The sequence below is a fragment of the Schistocerca serialis genome, chromosome 6 (genome assembly GCF_023864345.2).
Source record: "Schistocerca serialis cubense isolate TAMUIC-IGC-003099 chromosome 6, iqSchSeri2.2, whole genome shotgun sequence".
NCBI classification, from domain to species: Eukaryota; Metazoa; Arthropoda; class Insecta; order Orthoptera; family Acrididae; genus Schistocerca; species Schistocerca serialis.
Window position 1 is genome coordinate 202,925,470 of NC_064643.1, and position 22,745 is coordinate 202,948,214.

Consider the following 22,745-nt stretch of genomic DNA (forward strand, 5'->3'; position numbering starts at 1 on the left):
ATACAGCGGCGATTCTGTGCGGCATGGATTCGACAAGTCCCTGGTAGGTATCAGATGTGTTCCATTGTGTTCAGATCAGGAGAATTTTCTGGTCAAGTGATCAACGTGATATTACGAGTACTATCATTCTCCTCAAACCACTGTATGACGATTCTGACCTTGTGACAAGTACAATTACTTTGAAACTTCCTGGCAGATTAAATCTGTGTGCCGGACCGAGACTCGAACTCGGTATCTTCGAGTCTCTGTCTGGCACACAGTTTTAATCTGCCAGGATGTTTCATATCAGCGCACACTCCGCTGCAGAGTGAAAATCTCATTCTGGACAGTTACTATGCTGGAAAATGCCATCGCCGTTAGGGAAAGACATCAAGCGTGAAGAGATGCACCTGGTCTGCAATAATGTTTACGTAGACCACAGCCGTCATGATGGCTTCAATAACCACCACATGGAAGATATGTTGTACTACACTACTACATGACGTAATGCACTGATGCGACAAAAATCATGGGATACCTCCTGAGATTGTGTCGGGCCTCCTCTTGCCCAGAGTACTACGGTAACTTGACATGGCATGGGCTCAACAAGTCTCCTGCACAAATACTGAATAATGCTGCCTCTAACCCCGTCAATAGTTGCAAACATTTTGAGAGTGCAGGATTTTGTACACGAACTGACCTCTCGATTATGTCCCACATATGTTCTGTGGGTGGCAAAATTATTCGCTAGAATTGTCCAGAATGTTTTTCAAAATAATCGTGATCAGTTGTGGCCCAGTGACTCAGCGCATTGTCATCCATAAAATGTTTATTGTTGTTAACATGACTGCAAGTGGTCACCATGTAGCCGGACATAACTGTTTCCAGTCAATGATCGGCTCAGTTGAATCAGACGACCCGGTCCATTGCATGTAAACACAGCCTACATCATTCTGGAGCCACCAGCTTGCACAGTGCCTTGTCGGCAACTCTGATCCATGGCTTCGTGGGGTCCTTGCCACACCCGATCCCTACTATCAGCTCTTACCAACTAATAACGTGTCTAGGGTCCAAGTGATATGGTCACGAGCCCAGGAGAGGCGTTGCAGGCCATGTCTTGCTGTCAGCAAGGGCACTCGTTATGTCGTCTGGCGCCATAGCCCATTAACGCCAAATATCGCTGCACTGCCCTAAGGGATACGTTCGTCGTACATCCCATATTGATTTCTGCAGTTATTTCACGCAGTGCTGCTCGTCTGTTAGCACTGACAACTCAACGCAAATGCCGCTGCTCTCGGTCGTTAAGTGACGGCCGTCAGCAACTGCTTTGTATGTTATAAGAGATAATGCATGAAATTTGCTACTCTCCGCACACACTTGACACTGTGGATCACAGAATACTGAATTCCCAAACGCTTTCAGAAAAGGGTTTTCACATGCGTCTAGCTCCAACTACCGTTCTGCATTCAGAGTGTGTTAATTCCTGTCGTGCGCCATAATCACGTAGGAAACCTATTCACATAAATCCCTGGAGTACAAATGACAGCTACGACAGCCTTTTATACCTTGTGTACTCGATACTACAGCCGTCTATGTGTGTGCATATCGCTAGCCCACGACGTTTGTGACCTCAGCGTGCAGCCACCACCAGCATGCGCTCGTGGCATGATGCATGTTTCGAACATGTTTCCGGACACAACCATCGACCTGTCGTAACAAGAAAAGTGATTCATCCCACCACACGACAGATTTCCATTGAGCCACCATCCAACCTCGACGGTCTCCTGCTCGCTGCAATCGTAATTGACGATTTCATTAGCTCAACACAGAAATACATAGGGGTCGTCTACTGAGGAGCTCCATGTTCAATAACATGTGTAGCGAAGTGTGCTCCGAAACACTTGTGACTGCACTAGTACTATTGTCAGACTGCCACACGTAGATGCTTATCGCATTTTTTCCAAGCTGGCAGGCTTCCTATCTCCACGATGTGTTATGAAGTGTGGGTGTCAAACATATTGTCGTCTTCTCATTGTTTCAGTATCCGTCACCAACTTTCTATAGATGCTCGTAACATTAGTGTGGTGTCACCGCCAGACACCACACTTGCTAGGTGGTAGCCTTTAAATCGGCCGCGGTCCGGTAGTATACGTCGGACCCGCGTGTCGCCACTATCAGTGATTGCAGACCGAGCGCCGCCACACGGCAGGTCTAGAGAGACTTCCTAGCACTCGCCCCAGTTGTACAGCCGACTTTGCTAGCGATGGTTCACTGACAAATTACGCTCTCATTTGCCGAGACGATAGTTAGCATAGCCTTCAGCTACGTCATTTGCTACGACCTAGCAAGGCGCCATTATCAATTGCTATTTATCTTGTGATGCATGTACCGTCAGACCGATGTTCACCAATTATGGATTAAAGTTAAGTATTCCAGAAGCTACGTACTTTTTTTACTAGACTCAACTCCTTTAACTGTTCCAGACCTCACGCCAGCCTGCATGAGCTTAAACGCGTGCCTTTCGGCTACCTCATAGTGGCTTGGCTGTCTTGCCAAGTCACAATAATTAGTATATGAGCAGGTCAGCTTTTCCATTTCTTAGACTCCGGACCCAAGTAACCTACCCTTTGTCAAAGTCTCTTATGTCAGTGGATGTCTACATTTGCAGCCCTTATCATTGCCTCTGATCCACTTACGCACTTTCCTCACCACATGACATACGGCAGTGTCACCAGGCGTCATTCGCTCTCGTATGAAATGTAAACTCAACTCCGTCCGAACAGGCCTTGGAATGCCCAACGGCACCGACCGGCCGCCATGTCATCCTCAGCCCACAGGCGTCACTGGATGCAGGTATAGAGGGGCATGTTGTGGATTGGCAGGAGAGCCAACCCAGGAATATTAGAGGAAGCCGAAAGGCACGCGTTTTAGCTCACGCAGGCTGGCGTGAGGTCTGGAATAGGAAAGGGAAATTAGACTTTAGAAAAACGGACGTAGCTGGTGGAATACTTAACTTTAATCCATTAATGGTGAACGTCGGTCTTGACGGTACATTATTACAGTATCAATAGTAACTGGTAATGGCGCCTTGCTAGGTCGCAGCAAATGACGTAGCTGAAGGCTATGCTAACTATTGTCTTGGCAAATGAGAGTGTATTTTGTCAGTGAACCATCGCTAGCAAAGTCGGTTGTACAACTGGGGCGAGTGCTAGGAAGTCTCTCTAGACCGGCCGTGTGGCGGCGCTCGGTCAGCAATCAGTGATAGTGGCGACACGCGGGTCCGACGTATACCTACGGACCGCGGCCGATTTGAAGGCTACCACCTAGCAAGTGTGGTGTCTGGCGGTGACACCACAGGGCATGTGGTCAGCACACCGCTCTCGCGGCTGTATGTCAGTTTACGAGACCAGAGCCGCTACTTCTCAATCAAGTAGCTCATCAGTTTGCCTCACAAGGGCTGAGTGCACCCCGCTTGCCAACAGCGCTCGGCAGACCGGATGGCCACTCACCCAAGTGCTAGCACACCCCGACAGCGCTTAAGTCGGGTGATCTGGCGAGAATCGGTGTTACCACTGCGGCAAGGCCGTTGCCTCACTCTCGTACGGGTAGTGCAATATTCCTTTGGCTGAGTCAGTATATGTCTTGCTAATATTAGTCTTTTCATTTTTTGCATCATTTAACGCTGCATTTTCTATTGGAGCTATTAGTTTATATAAATATGCACAGCAGATCTTCAGTGATGGAGGATAGAGCACTTATGCTACACTAAAGAGAATAGTTTGCAAGACACAGGAACAGACAATTGGATTAAATAGTCCTTAGGATTGAAGATTAAAACAGCAATATTACGAACAATAACATTAAGATATAAAGCGATGTTCAAAACATATTTAAGCACTACGAATGACAATTCGATACCATCTTATTATCTTCTTCCTTACTCGCTTTCGCTCCTATCTGTCTCTCTCTCTCTCTCTCTCTCTCTCTCTCTCTCTCTCTCTCTCTCTCTTTCTCTCAGATACATAAAGTTTCCGGTGTACAAATGAAGTCGCCACAGTGATTGCGGTTGCTGCGTGAACTAACAACAGTAAATAAGAAATGCGCATTCTACAACTCAGTTGCGAGCAGTTAGTGTTAAGTAGTGGATGTGCAACCATCGCAGCGGGGCAACGAACAGCACATAATTAAGTGCTCAAGGCAGTCTCTAAAATATTTTGAAGAAGAGAAAAGCGTAGGCGAAGTTTGTCCCGCAAACCTTCACTCTCAAAGAAAAAATGACGACGCCTGGATTCCTGCCGCGACTTGTCTGAAATGAAAAGATGCGGACAGTTCTTTTTTTCTGGAAGGAAAATCGTGTAGGGTGACAGGACTTGGTGCTACCAATGCAAATCTGCCGCAAAATTTGCAGATTGGATCCTTGATGTTTCGCTAAGATAGAAGATGCGAATTCGACGTGCGAGATGAACTACATCCCAAACATGGAATTTTCTGACGGTGTGACGTGGTTATATGAACGTTTTTCGCGTTGCACTCAAGTGGTGGAGGGAGGGAGGAGGACTAGGTGCAATACCTAAAGCAATAAAACCACTATCTTCACATTCTTCTATTTATCTATTATGAATGCAATCATGCAACTTCTTGGAATGAATATGAATACGGCAGTTCAAAAAGGTTAGAGTCTTGCGGCCAACATATAAAAATGTTGCAGAGAATGCATTGCTGTTCATGGTGATCACATACAGTATTAAGAAAGCCTTGTATATTGTCCGGGGGATCATCTTCTTCTCATTGTATAAAAGTGTCATTTCTGTTCTTTTCATTGCGTATTTATTTCAGTTACTTTCTGCATCAACTGTAACAATACTTTCTACACTGAAGAACCAAAGAAACTGTACACCTGCAAAAATCGTGTAGGGCCCCCGCGAGAACGCGGTAGTGCCGCAGCACGACGTGGCATGGACTCGACTAATGTCTGAAGTAGTGCTGGAGCGATCTAACACCGGCAGTTCTGCAGGGCTGTCCATAAAGCCGGAAGAGTACGAGGGGGTGACGACCTCTTCTGAATAGCACGATGCAAGGCATCCTACACATGCTCAATAATATTCATGTCTGGGGAGTTTGGCGCCAACTGGAAGTGCTTAAACTCATAAGAGTCTTCCTGCAGCCACGCTGTAGCAATTCTGGACGAGTGGGGCATCGCATTGTCCTGCTGGAATTGCCCACGTCCGTGGGAATGCACAATGGACATGAATGGGTGCAGATGATCAGACAGGATTCTTACTGACACCTGTCAGAGTCCAATCTAGAAGTATCATCGGTCCCATATCACTCCAACTGCAAACGCATCACACCATTACATAGACTCCACAGCTTGAACAATCCCCTACTGATGTGCACGGTCCATGAATTCATGAGGTTGTCTCCATACCCATACACGTTCATTCACTCGATACAATTTGAAACGACACTCGTCCGACCAGGCAACATGTATCCAGTCAGCAACAGTCCAATGTCGGTGCTGATGGGCCGAGGTGGGGCCTAAAACTTTGAGTCGTGCAGTCATCAAGGCTACACGAGTTAGCCTTCGGTTCCAAAAGCCCATATCGATGATTAATCGTTGAATGGTTCACACGATGACACTTAATGATGACCCAGAATTGAAATCTGCAGCAATTTGCGGCAGGGTTGCACTTCCGTCCCGTTGAACGATTCTCTTCAGTCGTCGTTGGTCCCGTTCATGCAGGGCCTTTTTCCGGTCGCAGCGATATCGGAGATTTGATGTTTTACCGGATTTCTGATATTCATGGTACACTCGTGAAATAGTCGTACGGAGAAACCGCAACTCCATCGCTACCTCAGAGATGCTTTGTCCAGTCGCTCGTGTGCCCACTAAAACACCACGTTCAAAGTCCCCTAAATCTTGATAACCTGCCATTGTAGCAGCAGTAACCGATCTAAAAACTGCATTGGACATTTGTTATCTTACATAGGCGTTGCCGGCTGCAGCGCCGTATTCTGCCTGTTTACATATCTCTGTATTTGTATACCCATGCCTACACCAGTTTCTTTGGCGCTTCAGTGTATGTATAGTCCAAGTTTCATCGAGCTGTGTTACTTCGCAGTGATACACCATGTAAAAGTTGCTTTCATCCCTATTTTTTGTATATCAGTATGTAATTCCGCACAATTTACTTCTCAGAACATATGTATTTCTAAAAATGTGAATTTTGTTAGAACATCAGTCAACAGTTATTTTCCGTGTAGCAGTTTTCTGTATAGTCTCCCAGGCTTTCTGTGCCCTTACCCCTCATATGGCAGTTATAAGAGTCGAGGAGCATGAACGGGAAGGAGCCGTTGGGTAGGAAGTGAGAAAGGGTTGTAGCCTATACTCGATGTTATTCAATCTGTATATTGAGCAAGCAGTAAATTAGACGAAAGAAAACTTTGGAATAGAATTTAAAATCCATGGAGAAGAAATAAAAACTTTGAGGTTCACCGATGACATTGTAATTTTGTCAGAGACAGCAAAGGACCTGGAAGAGCAGTTGAACGGAATGGACAGTGTATCGAAAGGAGGATATAAGATGAACATTAACAAAAGCAAAACGAGGATAATGGAATGCAGTCTAATTAAGTCAGGTGATGCTGAGGGAATTAGATTAGGAAATGAGAAACTTAATGTAGTAGATGAGTTCTACTATTTGGGGAGCAAAATAACTGATGATTGTCGAAGTAGAGAGGATATAAAATGTAGCATAGCAATGGCAAGAAAGGCGTTTCTGAAGTAGAGAAATTTGTTCATATCGAGTGTAGATTTAAGTGTCAGGAAGAATTTGTAAACGTATTTGTATGGAGTGTAGCCATGTATGAACGTGAAACATGGATGATAAATAGTTTAGACAAGAAGAGAATAGAAGATTTCGAAATGTGGTACTACAGAAGCAAGCTGAAGATTAGATGGGTAGATCACGTAAATAATGAGGAGGTACTGAATAGAATTGGGGAGAAGAGTAATTTGTGTCCCAAATTGACTAGAAAGGGATCGGTTGGTAGGACACGTTCGGAGGCACCAAGGGATCACCAATTTTGTGTTGGAGGGAAGAGTGGGGGTAAAAATCGTTGAGGTAGACCAAGAGATGAATACACTAAGTAGATTCAGAAGGGGGTAGGGTGCAGTAGTTACTTGGAGATGAAGAAGCTTGAACATGATATAGAAGCATGGAGAGCTGTATCATACTAGTCTCTGGACTGAAGACCACAACACATTGCCACCGTTGAGTAAGAACATGTATTCCCTATTGATAAAAGCAGCTGCATTTTCTCGTGGCTGAGTGAATTACACCCGCATCCTCTTCAATGTGAGTCTCATGTAGGGAACCCGTAGGTGGAGTAAACAGATTGAAGTCCATGTAGAGAGTACTGGTTGTGACAAGATATCCCGAATATGACCCGCCTTGGAAGAGCGTTTCCATACTTCCTAACGCTTTAACTCGCTTTTATTTTTAGCCGAACAGGTCGGCGTCGTTGCGACACACTACAGTCAAACATGAATGGATGTTCACCAATTTTCTTCAGCAACCAGGAATTCACTAACATCACGTTGCTATGCTCCGTTCATCATAAGAACCAACCTTATTTAAAAAAAAATACGAACACGTTGCTTGGTCAGCATCCGTAACACTACGAGCGAGAATATATTACTCGTGTTGTTATGCTCTTGGAAGTAGGTTCTATTTATGTATTGGATACCTTACTACTATGGTGAGGTAAATGAAACTTTAAGTTGTTCTAGGCGCTCAGTCCTGAACCGCACTGCTGCTACGGTCGCAGGTTCGAATCCTGCCTCGGGCATGGATGTGTGTGATGTCTTTAGGTTAGTTAGGTTTAAATAGTTCTAAGTTCTAGGGGACAGATGACCACAGATGTTAAGTCCCATAGTGCTCAGAGCCATTTGAACCACTTAAGTTGTTCTTATGTATTAACATCTGTCAAGGTTTTCCTTGATCATATTTAACTGCGTAGTTTCGTTTAAAAAATTGTGAACAGTCGAATTCTCTGAAAAAATCAGCTGTGCCCTGATCGTCGCGCTGACGATACGGGCAGGCAAAATGGCTGATGCATCTTCTTGCTACGTAAAGAAACAAGCACGTGGAACAAAAAACATATTGTTCTGAATGTTATTAGTAACAAATTTACAAAAAAATTCCCGTCAATAGGAGCACGGCAGATTTCAGAACTGACATCTGAAATTAGTGGCACCTCTGTGTCGAAGATATTGCGTGCGCGAAAAGATAAAACAGAATATCGGCAAACTTTCCGTTCCATGAAAGATGCGAAAACGTCAGTCGTGTGTCGTTGTAAAATGTGGCGATTTTGTGAAAAGTGCTGTGCGGTCAAAAGTGCAGACGTTTTAATTAACGAACCATGAGCTTACAATAAACATGGTACTTAAAATGATAAGTGACGATGATGGCTAGCACACTTCTAAGAGGACAACAGTTCGCAAACTAATGAGAGACATTCGTTTTCAGTTTGAAAATAGGAAACGAGACAGATTAGTAACAGACAGAGGAGGCGTTATCTTCGTCAGATTTGCGGATTTAGACGTGAGAAGCGTAATATTTATTGCCCTGGTGAGACTTAGACTTCGGATAATGCGAGGCATGTCACACAAAAAGTATGGACTGACACAACAGTTACAAGGAAAACGCAAGCTTTTGTTGTAGATCTGTCACAGGGAATATATATATATATATATATATATATATATATATATATATATATATATATATATATATACTCCTGGAAATTGAAATAAGAACACCGTGAATTCATTGTCCCAGGAAGGGGAAACTTTATTGACACATTCCTGGGGTCAGATACATCACATGATCACACTGACAGAACCACAGGCACATAGACACAGGCAACAGAGCATGCACAATGTCGGCACTAGTACAGTGCATATCCACCTTTCGCAGCAATGCAGGCTGCTATTCTCCCATGGAGACGATCGTAGAGATGCTGGATGTAGTCCTGTGGAACGGCTTGCCATGCCATTTCCACCTGGCGCCTCAGTTGGACCAGCGTTCGTGCTGGACGTGCAGACCGCGTGAGATGACGCTTCATCCAGTCCCATACATGCTCAATGGGGGACAGATCCGGAGATCTTGCTGGCCAGGGTAGTTGACTTGCACCTTCTAGAGCACGTTGGGTGGCACGGGATACATGCGGACGTGCATTGTCCTGTTGGAACAGCAAGTTCCCTTGCCAGTCTAGGAATGGTAGAACGATGGGTTCGATGACGGTTTGGATGTACCGTGCACTATTCAGTGTTCCCTCGACGATCACCAGTGGTGTACGGCCAGTGTAGGAGATCGCTCCCCACACCATGATGCCGGGTGTTGGCCCTGTGTGCCTCGGTCGTATGCAGTCCTGATTGTGGCGCTCACCTGCACGGCGCCAAACACGTATACGCCCATCATTGGCACCAAGGCAGAAGCGACTCTCATCGCTAAAGACGACACGTCTCCATTCGTCCCTCCATTCACGCCTGTCGCGACACCACTGGAGGCGGGCTGCACGATGTTGGGGCGTGAGCGGAAGACGGCCTAACGGTGTGCGGGACCGCAGCCCAGCTTCATGGAGACGGTTGCGAATGGTCCTCGCCGATACCCCAGGAGCAACAGTGTCCCTAATTTGCTGGAAAGTGGCGGTGCGGTCCCCTACGGCACTGCGTAGGATCCTACGGTCTTGGCGTGCATCCTTGCGTCGCTGCGGTCCGGTCCCAGGTCGACGGGCACGTGCACCTTCCGCCGACCACTGGCGACAACATCGATGTACTGTGGAGACCTCACGCCCCACGTGTTGAGCAATTCGGCGGTACGTCCACCCGGCCTCCCGCATGCCCACTATACGCCCTCGCTCAAAGTCCGTCAACTGCACATACGGTTCACGTCCACGCTGTCGCGGCATGCTACCAGTGTTAAAGACTGCGATGGAGCTCCGTATGCCACGGCAAACTGGCTGACACTGACGGCGGCGGTGCACAAATGCTGCGCAGCTAGCGTCATTCGACGGCGAACACCGCGGTTCCTGGTGTGTCCGCTGTGCCGTGCGTGTGATCATTGCTCGTACAGCCCTCTCGCAGTGTCCGGAGCAAGTATGGTGGGTCTGACACACCGGTGTCAATGTGTTCTTTTTTCCATTTCCAGGAGTATATATATATATATATATATATATATATATATATATATATATATATATATATATATATAATTTTTGGATCTAGAAACACTGGAGATAATCACTAATCACGAAGAAATGAATCGTGAAGTGTTTCTTAAGTCGTTTAGAGATGTTCTGCCCAAATTTGAGTCATCAAGCATTATTGAACTCGACAATGTATCTTATCACAGCGTCAAAGTTGAGTGTAGGCCACCAAAAACCTTGGACAAAGCGAGGCGATGTAAATCGGGTTTTAGAAAAGGGAGCGAACGTTGATCCTATTACAGTTCAGGTTGAATTGCTGCAACAGGCTGAACGTTATATTGCAGACTAAAACATTGTTGATGAAGTTGCTAAGTCTGTATTCCACATCGTTGTTAGGTTACCACCGGCACTGGAACCAATACATCTGATCTGGAGCCAGGTTATGGAAACTGTCGCGAGAAATATCAAAACATTTAAGTTGCCGGACGTACTGGAACTAATGCACGAAGCTTTCCCACAGGTTAGTGCCGAACTCTGTTGGGATGCAGAACAGCACATCGTAAAAGAAGAGAACATGTGACGCTTGGATAGCTACGTCGATGCTGTTATTGATCGCCTCGTTATAAACGTAGCAAATGGCAGTTTCCGTACTGAAATGTATTCCTGGGAGTCGGATATGGAAGTAGTTCAGATATTACGGGGCGACCATTTGTATATAATTTGTTCAGTGTCTTCAGTATTTAACTGTGCGGTGAAATCCTTGCAACACGGTACGCTTTTACGTCATACATAGCTTTCGCAGAAATACTACCCTGTGTTTAGTTAGGAGTTTTCAACACTCTTGTCTTTAACTACAGTAAATTCTTAGCGAAGAACGACAGCATGTTTTTTTCCGTCTGGTCCCTTAAGAAGCGTATTGGCGGAATTTTTGCGGTGTACTATTTCATTCTGTTTAGAAATTAAATGACGGTGGAATCTGTATTGTTTCTTGGCTCGTCTCTTCTTGCATCTTAGCAGCAACTGTACACGTCACAGTAGGTTAGTTGGCTAGCCAGTGTTGTCCAAATTAAATACGGTGGTAAAACTGTTTTCTCGTATTACCGATGAGTCGATGTGCGTGTTTCACGCAGGATAAAACGTATCCTTTTCAACGTACTTAACGGCTTGAGCCAGCACGGCTTCCACTTCAAGTATAACTGAATCCAGTGATGTTCCAGGAAACACGGAAGAATACATAGTGTAAATGTTTACATCAAGTTTATTCTTCTGATGAACACAGTAGGCTAAGGTAACGAGTGTCTTCGTAACGCCATTTTGATGGTTCACTGCTACTCTGCCACCTGTCGAAATTGTTCAAAATTTCTCTCATGTGCAGAAGGAACATCAAATATGAAGCACCGAGAAGGATATTTTCATTCTGAGGCTTTAAAGGTGTAGATACAATATTTCTTTTGGTAAAAACGAAACTCGCATGTGCGCCGGAAGTCATTTATTACATGTTTTATTAGTTAAGTTAAATACTATTTTTCAGTGAACGAATTGTTACAAAAAGAAAATTTCAATAAGGTGACCATACGTAAATTTGTAGTTTAAGATACTGAAAAAGGGAAAATATATTAACTTACAGTTCATAAAACTTGTCGTACGTCTCTCCTCTCTCCTTCCTTACTGTTCGTGTCCATGTTGCAGTGCCGTCCACGAAGCAACCAGGATTCCACATACTTTGAAGGGTGGAAACGAGACATTGGTAGGCCACTCAACTTCATAAAACGTAGTGAGGTAACAGTTTTTTTTAACAAAAAGGCTCTACCTTCAGTAATGATCAAATTCATTTAGGAAAATCCTCTTTCACATTCATTATATGACACTGGAAGTGTCTTGGTGCTAGTTCCCAGCGAAAGCAAATTTGTGTGATACTTTGTCTTGTTTTTATAATTTTCACCGAAACTCTCATAGTTGTCAAAAAATACTCACGAAATGTTTTAATCGTATCTCGTTTCTCAACTGAAAGCGAACTACAAGTGACTAAACACCTTTTTCCCCAAAATTGTTGTCTTTGATGTCCTTAGATCAAGTGCTTGTGTCGACTACACCACTATAACTCGCTGAATTGGCAACAGTCATTAGTAGTTCCCGCCGCTGCGTTCGTATAGATGAATTACAGGCTAGTCGCGCAGCAAGTAGGCACAGATTCATATCATTTCAATCTCAATAAAAGTTCTGTTGAACCACATCTCAAATTCTGTGGTTCTGATTTTTTTTTTTTTTTTCGTCAGAGGTACCGTTGCGTAACGTCACAAGTCAACCAATATTATTAGACGTCAGGCAACCCAAAAATCATTGGAGCCAGTCTCCAAACATGCCGTAGATAAAATTATATAAAAAGTACGTGTAGCAAGCTAACTGGTACATGTACGTAAAATCGCGAGCGGGTTAAATAAATACATTTATTAATAGTCCAGGAGGAAAATATTGTCCTTTCTAGGTTACTGAAAGACTGTAAGAATAAGCAAACAGAAAATAAAGGCGCATTTCCCAGCTGCTTACAGGCCGTCATGTTAGAGATATCACCGGCCGACAACACTCTTACCGTCAAGTGCTTTAAGTGTTTAACACCTGAACCACCAAAACGATGATGTTCGACAATGTTCTTGGGTACATCACGCGCCCCCACCCCTTGTCATATGAGTTTACGTACAGCATTGTCGAACGTAAACGTTTTGGTTGTCCAGGAGTTATGGTGTGGGGAGGCATAATGTTGCATGGGCGGACTGCCTCCCAATGTTTGAACACGGCACACTCACCAGGCAACGCTATTGCGACGCAATACTCCATCCCCATGTACGTCTTTTCAGGGGTACATTCGGCCCTGGTTTGATTTTTGTGGCTGACAATTCGCGACCGCATCAAACTCCTTAGGTAAAGGAGCTTTTCAAGCAAGAGGATACTCGGCGTATGGATTGTTCTGCCCTTTCCCCTGTCTTAAATCCCGTCGAGCACGTCTGTGATGCACTGGGGAGACTTACTGCAGCAGGCCCAGCAGTTGTCAACTACACCGGTGGGGAATGGAATTCCCTATCACAAGAACCTCATACCAACCTCGTGGGTATCATGGGAAAACGTTGCAAAGCATGCACTGACATCCGTGATGATCTCACACACCTTGCTAAGAACTATATCCCGCCATCATGGATCGCGGTCACCTCAATCAAGCTGTCCTTGATTAATGTCATTTCTGTTCGTCTCATTACGTATTTTTTTCTGTTAACTTCTGTACTATAGTGTAACAGTTCTTTCTACGTATGGCCTACGTTTCATAGAGCTATATTTTTGGCAGTGACGTATGATGCGAAAGTCAAAATGCGAAACTCAAAACTTCTTTTCATGTTCGTGCTTACGTTTTACGCTCAAGAGTAGTTTATACAGAATCAATTTGAGAAACTCTTGAAGTAAAGCAATATATGTTGTACATTTGTAAGTGCATATTATTCGTAATGAAAATGACCTAAAACTGGTTTTTGGTAGTGTCAGCGGAACGTATTGTTTTACTGCCGCATATACTAATAATAACAATGTAACCTTCCCGTATAAATAAAAGAATTAAAATAATGAAATTTGGATAATTAACTTCTGACATATGAAAACTGATAAATCTTAACTCATGAAAAACCGATTAATTTTGAAGAAAGCAGCGCTACGCCATGGCCCTTTGAAATCAATCAGAATCTGTCCGTAAGAAATAAACTGAAAAATTCTTACCTCATGATGGCGTCGCCGCATAACGCTGTCTATATATCTGCTCGTAAATGTCACAGCTTAGTGCAATGCTGGCCTATCTACTAATAATGGATAACGTTTGTCTGAGATCTGAATTACTGGAAAAACTGACTTTACTTAGTGATACAGCTGCACAGCTGGTCGTACGATTACTAAAGAACACGTGAATATGATCTGACAATAATTCTGTAATATTTTAATTTAGATAAATGACTTGATCGGGACTGGTAATGACTTAAGGGGAAATTATACTTTTATAATTGACTGGTAAAAATAATAATATTCTGAAAAAATTTACGTTATTGATAAAGATCTACAATCCATTACACGGGAAAATTGAATATACTACAAATCGGGGTCAACTGGTGCTGACGAATCACAAAAGAAAAGATTGAAACAAATTTATATTAACATCTCAGACAAGTGACTTAACTACGCGCATGCCAATAAAAATAATAAAATTTACCTTACAATAGATGCTTGACTTAATTACAGAGCTGGTTTTTCATTATATTATATTATTATTCATTTGTTCATCATCATCTCATTCCTTGGCATCATTTAGCTCTGCGGCTGATCACAATTATTGAGTTCCATATAATAAAAATTTAAAATTTTTTCTGCACTGTGGCTTTAGCAACTACTAACTGTAAACTGCACTGTACCAGCGACAGGCTACAACTACACAGTAGCAGCAAGCGACTGCAACTGCGGCAGAGACTGCTCTGACCTGCGACTCTATTGCAGCTCTCTTTCAACAGGGCAAAGATATTTTATGTCTCAGGCAGCGCCTGTCAATTGTCGTTCTAGCAAGTGAGCAATACATTGAGATTACATTTGCTCCAGCAGGGTGGTGAACCCCTTACAACAGTAATAGTAATAATGACAATAATAGTGATGATAATAATAATAATAATAACGAGGATGACAAATAAGTGCAATGACGCGTGTTTACAGGGGGTATGTATCTTGTTAACCGGAGTTGTTTCGTAAGTGATGCTTAAATTATCTTTCTGGTGCCAAGTGTTCAGGTTTCGGTTGCATTTGGGAACGTTAATAGCGTCTTTCCCTGTTATTACTCGAATGATTGTTGTGAAACTAAGCAGCGTATAAAAATCCCATTACCCTGAGTGTAATTTATAATGTTGACCACACTAATGGCTACTCCAGTAATTAAAGCTACACGAAGCTGTTGCGGCTGTCGTATGCACCTAATTCTGTATCGCAATATGGCCATTTTCAGAATTTAATCTGCCAGCATTAAATGCTATTGCCATTAATCGTTTTTGCTGCTGCGCTACGCAAATGAGTTATTACACACACACGACACACTTAATCACTTACATTTCATCTAAGTAGAACTCGGAACACATTTGAAATGAAGGGTTACGTTACAAATAATATTCCGACGGTGTAATTTTTATTTGGTTAGTAGAGTGCAGCAAAGGTTTGCACGAATTCGTTAAAATCAGCCCTTCGTATCTTCTGGTTACTTGTGACATAATACTCTCGATAGTTTGGTTTACTATTACAATTTTCCGATGGCGAAAGCGTCACTTCCATACAGTATTGAGTTCCAGACTTACAGTTTATGGTAAGTCTTACTTCATTCCAGAAAATATTGCATATCAGAAAACTTCATCTTGCTGGAAAAAGGTTTCCTCACTTGAGGCAATAAGTTTCTCTATCCTGCTTTCCTTGGGTCACCTAAAATATCCGTTCTTCCAAGGCAACGAAAAGCGACAACTTTTTTTCCTTATTATAATTTCTGCTTGATGTAGATTGCAGAAATACAACGAACAGTCAAATGAAAACGGAACAAATGGAAAAAATAACTAATATGTTTATTATTTCAAAAGTAATCGACACACTGTGAGCGGGGGGAAGAAGATGTTGCAAAGTTTGTTTCGAGTACGATGCGAAGTTTTCGCTGGGAAGGCCTTACACAACTTCCATACAGTCCCAATTTCTCCCCAAGCGATTTCCTTATTTTTAGAGCCCTGAAGAAAACATTAGCGGCCGTTGATTGCTTCGAACGTAGAGACGCACACCAGCGAACGGTGATGATTCCATAGTCAACCGCTGACATTTTTCCATGAAGACACTGTCTTTTCTGACGGTGGAATGAATGTATTAAAAGTTATGGTGATTGCTTTTGAAATAATAAAGAGTTTATGAGACCTGAGTTTCTCCCGTGTTCAAGCCCTGAGGGAAATGCAGCCGAGTGACATCGTCGAAATTCGCCGATATTTAGAAAGGTGACCACATTGTCATTTTCAAGGCAAAACGGTAGAAAGATTGCCCTTATTTGCTGCATTTTTGCCCTGAAAATGACACGGTGGCCACCTGTCGAAATATCTTCGGTTGTCGACAACGTTACTCGGCTGCATTCCCGTAATTTAACTGACTAAACAGTTTACTTACGTTTTTCTCTATGTCTAATTTTCATTTCACTACCCCTTGTACAACAAATCTACAGCTGAACAGTTATTTCGGAGATCAGACCAAAGAATCTTCTAGTCCGTATACCAACTGCTGATTTTATTAATTCCAATTATTGTTGACAAACCTGGGCTGAAATACTTCACAGCTTTGTCGAATACCTATCACATTATCAGTCACCCTACGTTTTCAGATTAATCTCATCATCTATTGCTTCTCTCTCGCAACTGAGCAGATGTTTCCCACTAGATCTCCATTTCTATTAGATAATTTACGTATTTTCGAAATATATGGTCATTAGAAGTACTTCAGATTTTGCTTGAGAGACAAGAAGCAGGTTCACTAGGATGATTAAGTAAGTCACAGAGGGAAGCCAAACCATCTGTGTCCAAAAGCATTAAGATGAGTATTCTACTGGATTCTTTCCCCGATCGATTAAGAGCATAACATTTTATTTGAACCAGAAGCAAAAATATATCTTTGCACAGTATTACAAGTATTGTCAAGTCGTGCAAAGAAGTTTCCGCGGAAAATATACTGCATTTTTTTGTGGTTTTGCCCAAATGTGCTAATTTACGGGAGGTTCTAGTGTAAACCAATGAAAAAATGGATTTTTTACGTAATTTCCATCCATGAAGGATACAGGTTATATCTGCAAAAGGATTTTTTAGAAGTTATAGCGTGTTGAATGGAACCGCTTGGCAACCAAATTATAGGCAGCTGTAGGCTCTCGATAAATTATTACAAGAAAATATTCGCCAGTATACGAATTATAGTCCAGTTAAGATTTGGTTAAAAGATACACCAGATTAAAAAACAGAGCAAGTTTGAGGAAGAGGATGGATACCTCTGTGGTGCTATGATCGCAGATTAACGGTAAGTTTTGAATTAACTTTTTTCTTTCAAACTTTAAATCAGTTTTTCTCGAAACAACATTTTTCAGCGCTCTAGAACCTCGACGGTTTAACCGATTCATTCGAATCTTTTACATGAAAGATAATTATATTTAGGAGGCTTCAGCGAGAGCTATTTTTAGTCAGATTTTACATATTTTTTAACAATTTTAACGTAGAAAGCATACCAAGAAATTGACATATTTTCCAAAAAACTGAAATTTTTTCGAGGTATTTTTCAAAATCCCATCGTGATGGTTCTCCAATTTCATTCTAATTTAAGGTTTTTCTACTTTTATGGGTTTCAGAAATAGTCACGAGTCTGTAAACGCTTCGCGAAAACCAGCACGCTATGCGAGGCACATATTTTAACAAAAGTTGCAGCCGCAGTTTTTAATTTGTTGGAAAAAGATGTTTTTTAATGTAAACAATCCTTGTATGAAAAAATTCTAAACTGTGCGCAATTTTCGTGGCTCTTGGCCGAGAAAACGACACGTGGATTTTAGTGTACCAGCGAGTAATAACAGGCAGTGAAGAACGCACATTGTACTCCGCGATCGCATTATAGAAACTTTTATTGTTCCAAGGTGACCAGTTTCAACAGTCTTAAGCTGCCATCATCTGATCTAAGGAGATAACATGAAGTTAAAGAGGGAGATGGGGGGGGGGGAGGAGGAGGAGGGGAGAGACTACATTTAATTCCACCTATCATATAAAATACAAAATTTCACGTAGTTTATGGAACATGTTACAAAAACGCCATGTTACATTACGTGAAATCCAAGCACAAAAGGCATTCCACGTCTGTACCTATCTTAATAAAATGCACTCAGTTGATAACATCCTCGTACCGTCCATCCATATCGTCGTGAAAGATGACTTTCCCAAACCTGCCGCACAGCACTGCGCAGTCTTACTTCCATCATCAACAGCGTCAGAACTGCCTCTCTCGCGCCTATCCTTTCCCAAAGCCAAAGTGATTGTCATCCTACACATCCTCAATTTTCTTTTCCATGCTGCTATATGTTATTCTAGTCAGAAACTTGTAATCATGAGCTGTTAAGCTGACTGTGCGACAATTTTCGCACTTGTCGGATCTAGCATTTCGGAACTGTATTGATAATGTTCTTTCAAAAGTCAGATGGTGTTTCGCCAGACTAGTACATTCTACACGCCAACTTGAATAGCCGTTTTGTTGCCACCTCCACCAATGATTTTAGACATTCTGATAGAATCTTATCTATCACTTTTGTCTTATGAAATCTTAAGTCTTCCAAAGCTCTTTTAGATTCTGGTTGTAGTACTATATCCCCCATCTCTCGTATACAAACTCCCGTTTCTTCTTCTGTCACGTCAGACAAGTCTTCACCCTCATATAGGCCTTCAATTTACTCTCTCCACTCATCCGCTGTCTCCTCTGCATTTAACAGTGGAATTACCACAGCATTCGTAATGTTATCACCCTTGCTTTTAATTTCACATACAGCTGTTTTGACTTTTGAGTCAGTCCTTCCGACAATCATTTCTGTTTCGATTTCTTGACATTTTTCATCCAGCTATTTCGCCTTAATTTCCCTGCACTTCCTATTTATTTCATTCCTAAGTGACTTCTTTTTTTGTATCCCTGAATTTCCCTCAACATTTTTATACATTCGTCGATCAACTGAAGAATGTCTTGTGTTACCCATGGTTTCTTCATAGTTACCTTCTTTGTATGTATGTCTTTCTTTCCAGCTTCTGTGATCGCCGGTTTTAGAGATGTCCAGTCGTCTTCGACTGAAGTGCCTACTGAGTTATTCCTTGTCACAGTATCTATAGCCTCATAGAACTTCACATGTATCTCTTCTTTCCTTAGTACTTCCGTATCCTGCTTCTTTGCGCATTGATTCTTCCTCACTAGTCTCTGTAGTTCAGCTTACTCTTCATCAGTACTAAATTGTGCTGCGGAACTACATCTGCTCCTGTATACGCCTCACAATCCAGTATCTGACTTCTGAGTATCTGCCTGACCATGATGTAATCCAACAGAAATCTTCCCATATGTCCGCCCTTTCCGACGTATAATTCCTCCTCTTGTGATCCTTGAACAGAGTCTTTCTCCTCCCTCGATCCTACTACCAAGCCCATATTCTCCCGTAACCCTTGAAAGGGGGCTGTCCTATTTGACATAACGATTTTCAGGACGTTTCGAGCATAAATGTGGATGAAGTTCTGAATCTGATAGATGTACTCATCCTCTATAATATCGATGTATTCGTTGTAAGAGCATGTTTGGACCAGAGACTTTGGTCAGAGAGGTTACTTCATTTGAAGAGACTAGCAGTTTGTCTTGGACAGTCTGGCAGTGTACATGTTTGGAAAGAATAGAAGTTGGCCTGCTGTGTAGTACAGGCAACGTTATTAAAAAAAAAAGTGATCTTTGTAATAATATGTTTTGAGGAAAGATATTGAGCATATGAAATTATATTAATAGAAGAATGATAAAAGCTAACTTTTAAGATAATACAGTTTTCTTTATATTTGTAATGACTGCATTACCGAACTATCAGTTTAATAAGTCACGGTTGCAAATTACTAACACAAATTCTTTACAGACGAATGAAAAAACTGGTAGAAACCGACCTCGGGGAAGATCAGCTTGGATTCCGTAGAAATGTTGGAATACGCGAAGCAATACTGACCCTACGACTTATCTTAGAAGATAGATTAAGGAAAGGCAAACCTACGTTACTAGAATTTGTATACTTAGAGAAAGCTTTGGACAATGTTGACTGGAATACTCTCTTTCAAATTCTGAAGGTGGCAGGGGTAAAACTAAGTGAGCGAAAGGCTATTTACAATTTATACAGAAACGAGATGGCAGTTATAAGAGTCGAGGGGCATCAAAGGAAGCAGTAGTTGAGAAGGGAGCGAGACAGGGTTGTAGCCTGTCCCCTATGTTATTCAATCTTTATACTGAGCAAGCACTAAAGGAAACAAAAGAAAAATTTGAAGAAGGAATTAAAATCAATGGAGAAAAAAAAAACTTTGAGGTCTGCCGATGACGTTGTAATTCTGTCAGAGACAGCAAAAGACATTGAAGAGCAGCTGAACGGAATAGACAGTGTCCTGAAAGGAGGAAAAAAAGATTAACATCAAGAAAAGCAAAACGAGGATAATGGAATGTAGCCGAATCAAACCAGGTGATGCTGAGGGAATTAAATTAGGAAATGAGACACTTAAAGTAATAGATGAGTTTTGTTATTTAGGAAGCAAAATAACTAATGGTGGTCGAAGTACAGAGGATATAAAATGTAGAATGGCTATGGCAAGGAAAGTGTTTCTGAAGAAGAGAAATTTGTTAACATCGAGTATAGATTTAAGTGTCTGAAAGTATTTATAAGGAGTGTAGCCATGTATGGAAGTAAAACACGGACGATAAATAGTTTAGACAAGAAGAGAATAGAAGCTTTCGAAATGTGGTGCTATATAAGAATGCTGAAGATTAGATGGGTAGATCACGTAACAAATGAGAATGGCACTGAATAGAATTGGGGAGAAGAGGAATTTGTGGCACAACTTGACTAGAAGAAGGGATCGATTGGTAGGACTTATTCTCAGGCATCAAGGGATCACCAGTTTAGTACTGAAGGGAAGCGTGGAGGATAAAAATCGTAGAGGGAGACCAAGAGATGATACACTAAGAAGATTCAGTAGGATGTAGGTTGGAGTAATTACTCGGAGATGTAGAAGTTTGCACAGCGTAGAGTAGCATGGAGAGCTGCATCAAACTAGTTTCTGGGCCTGAAGACCACAACAACAACAAGAACAACAGCTTCTTATTGTTAGAACGTTAGGTATGGTTGAAGTTTGCTGAGGATATTTTATTACGCAACTTATGGTTTGTTTTATAGTTGTAACAAGTGTCACGGAAGGCAATTGTACGTAAGATAATTATTAAGAAATATTTTTGCTAACTTATCTAGGTGTGAAAATGTGTGCTGTGGTCATGGCTTAATTAAGCATTGTTAAGCTTTGAGTCTTTATTCCTATTTATCAGTCGTTAAGATTTCCTCCGATTTTCATTTTTATCTTCATGACTGTGTTTGCATACACACATTGCACATCGCGAGTTGTATACTGCGAAGCCTTTTATGAAAATTTGTAAGATATCGTCTTATATTTAACATCGCAAGTACGGCAGATAAAATTTGATTTTTGGCAGTTATATCATTATTCCTAATGGCAACGAATTGCAGAGCAGACGGGAGTCCTGTGTGCACAAGTAGACCAATTTCTTTAATTACCATCAAAGTTCATGTCCACTGTAAGACACAGTCATTGTCAGAGTGCTTTTGTGAAAATAAGATCAGTATCATTTCTGAGGCTACACACCAGTAAAAGATTTCAGTGAAGTACTATCTTGTGAATTTTCAAGTTTTTTATCAGAAACTTAGAAGTGTTAATTTTTATGTTCACTTAGTGTGTAATTACAGTAATAGTTCTGATACAGTGATTGTTTGGAAGATTACAGATGAAGATTGGCAGTATTTAGGACCAAGATTTTATTCTGAGTGATTTGTTTTGCAGTCAGATGACGTATGTAAATTTTATTGAATATGAATTGCTTTTTCGCGGACGAATTGTTTGCTGTAGCGGCTAGTCTGTATATCGCATCGTCTTGTGTGAACTTCACAATTCCCATTCAAAATAAAGTTTTCACGCGGTTCTATTGCCCTGCACGGAAATTTACACATTTCGATATCAAAGTGAGTTTCGCATATTTCTCAGATACCGACGTGATACTTACGACGACGAGTTTAAAAACGGATGACAAAATTTCATTCTTTATTCTACTTCTTCTACTACAACCGCGTTCCACTTCCCCCTGGGTATTAGATTTTGATATCCCTTTACGTACTGAACTATCCTTTCCGTATCATTATTACTTTCTTTATCTATTCATCTTCGGCTTGCGACGTCGCCATGTGTATATGAACTATCATTGTCGGTGTTGGCTTGCTGTTGATTCTGATGAGAACAACCTTTATACTGAATTGTTCACAGAAACATACTCTCTGCCTTACTTTCCTATTCATAACGAATCCTACTCCCGTTATGCCATTTACTGCTGCTGTTGATATTACGCTATACTCATCTCACCAGAAATACTTTTATTCTTTGCATTTCACTCTACATACCCCCGCTACATCTAGATTGAGCCTTAGCATTTCTCATTTAAGATTTTCTAGCTTCTCGAGCACGGTTAACCTTTTGAGATTCCTCGCCTCGCCTTGTAGAACGTTACCCTTTCGTTGGTTGTCCAATATTTTTCTCATAATCAGCTCCCCCTTGGCTACCCCTGTCGGAGATCCGAATGGGGCACTAGTTCGGAATCTTTCGCCAATGCAGAGGTCATCACGTTACTTTTTCAATTACAGGCCACATGTCCTGTGGTTACAA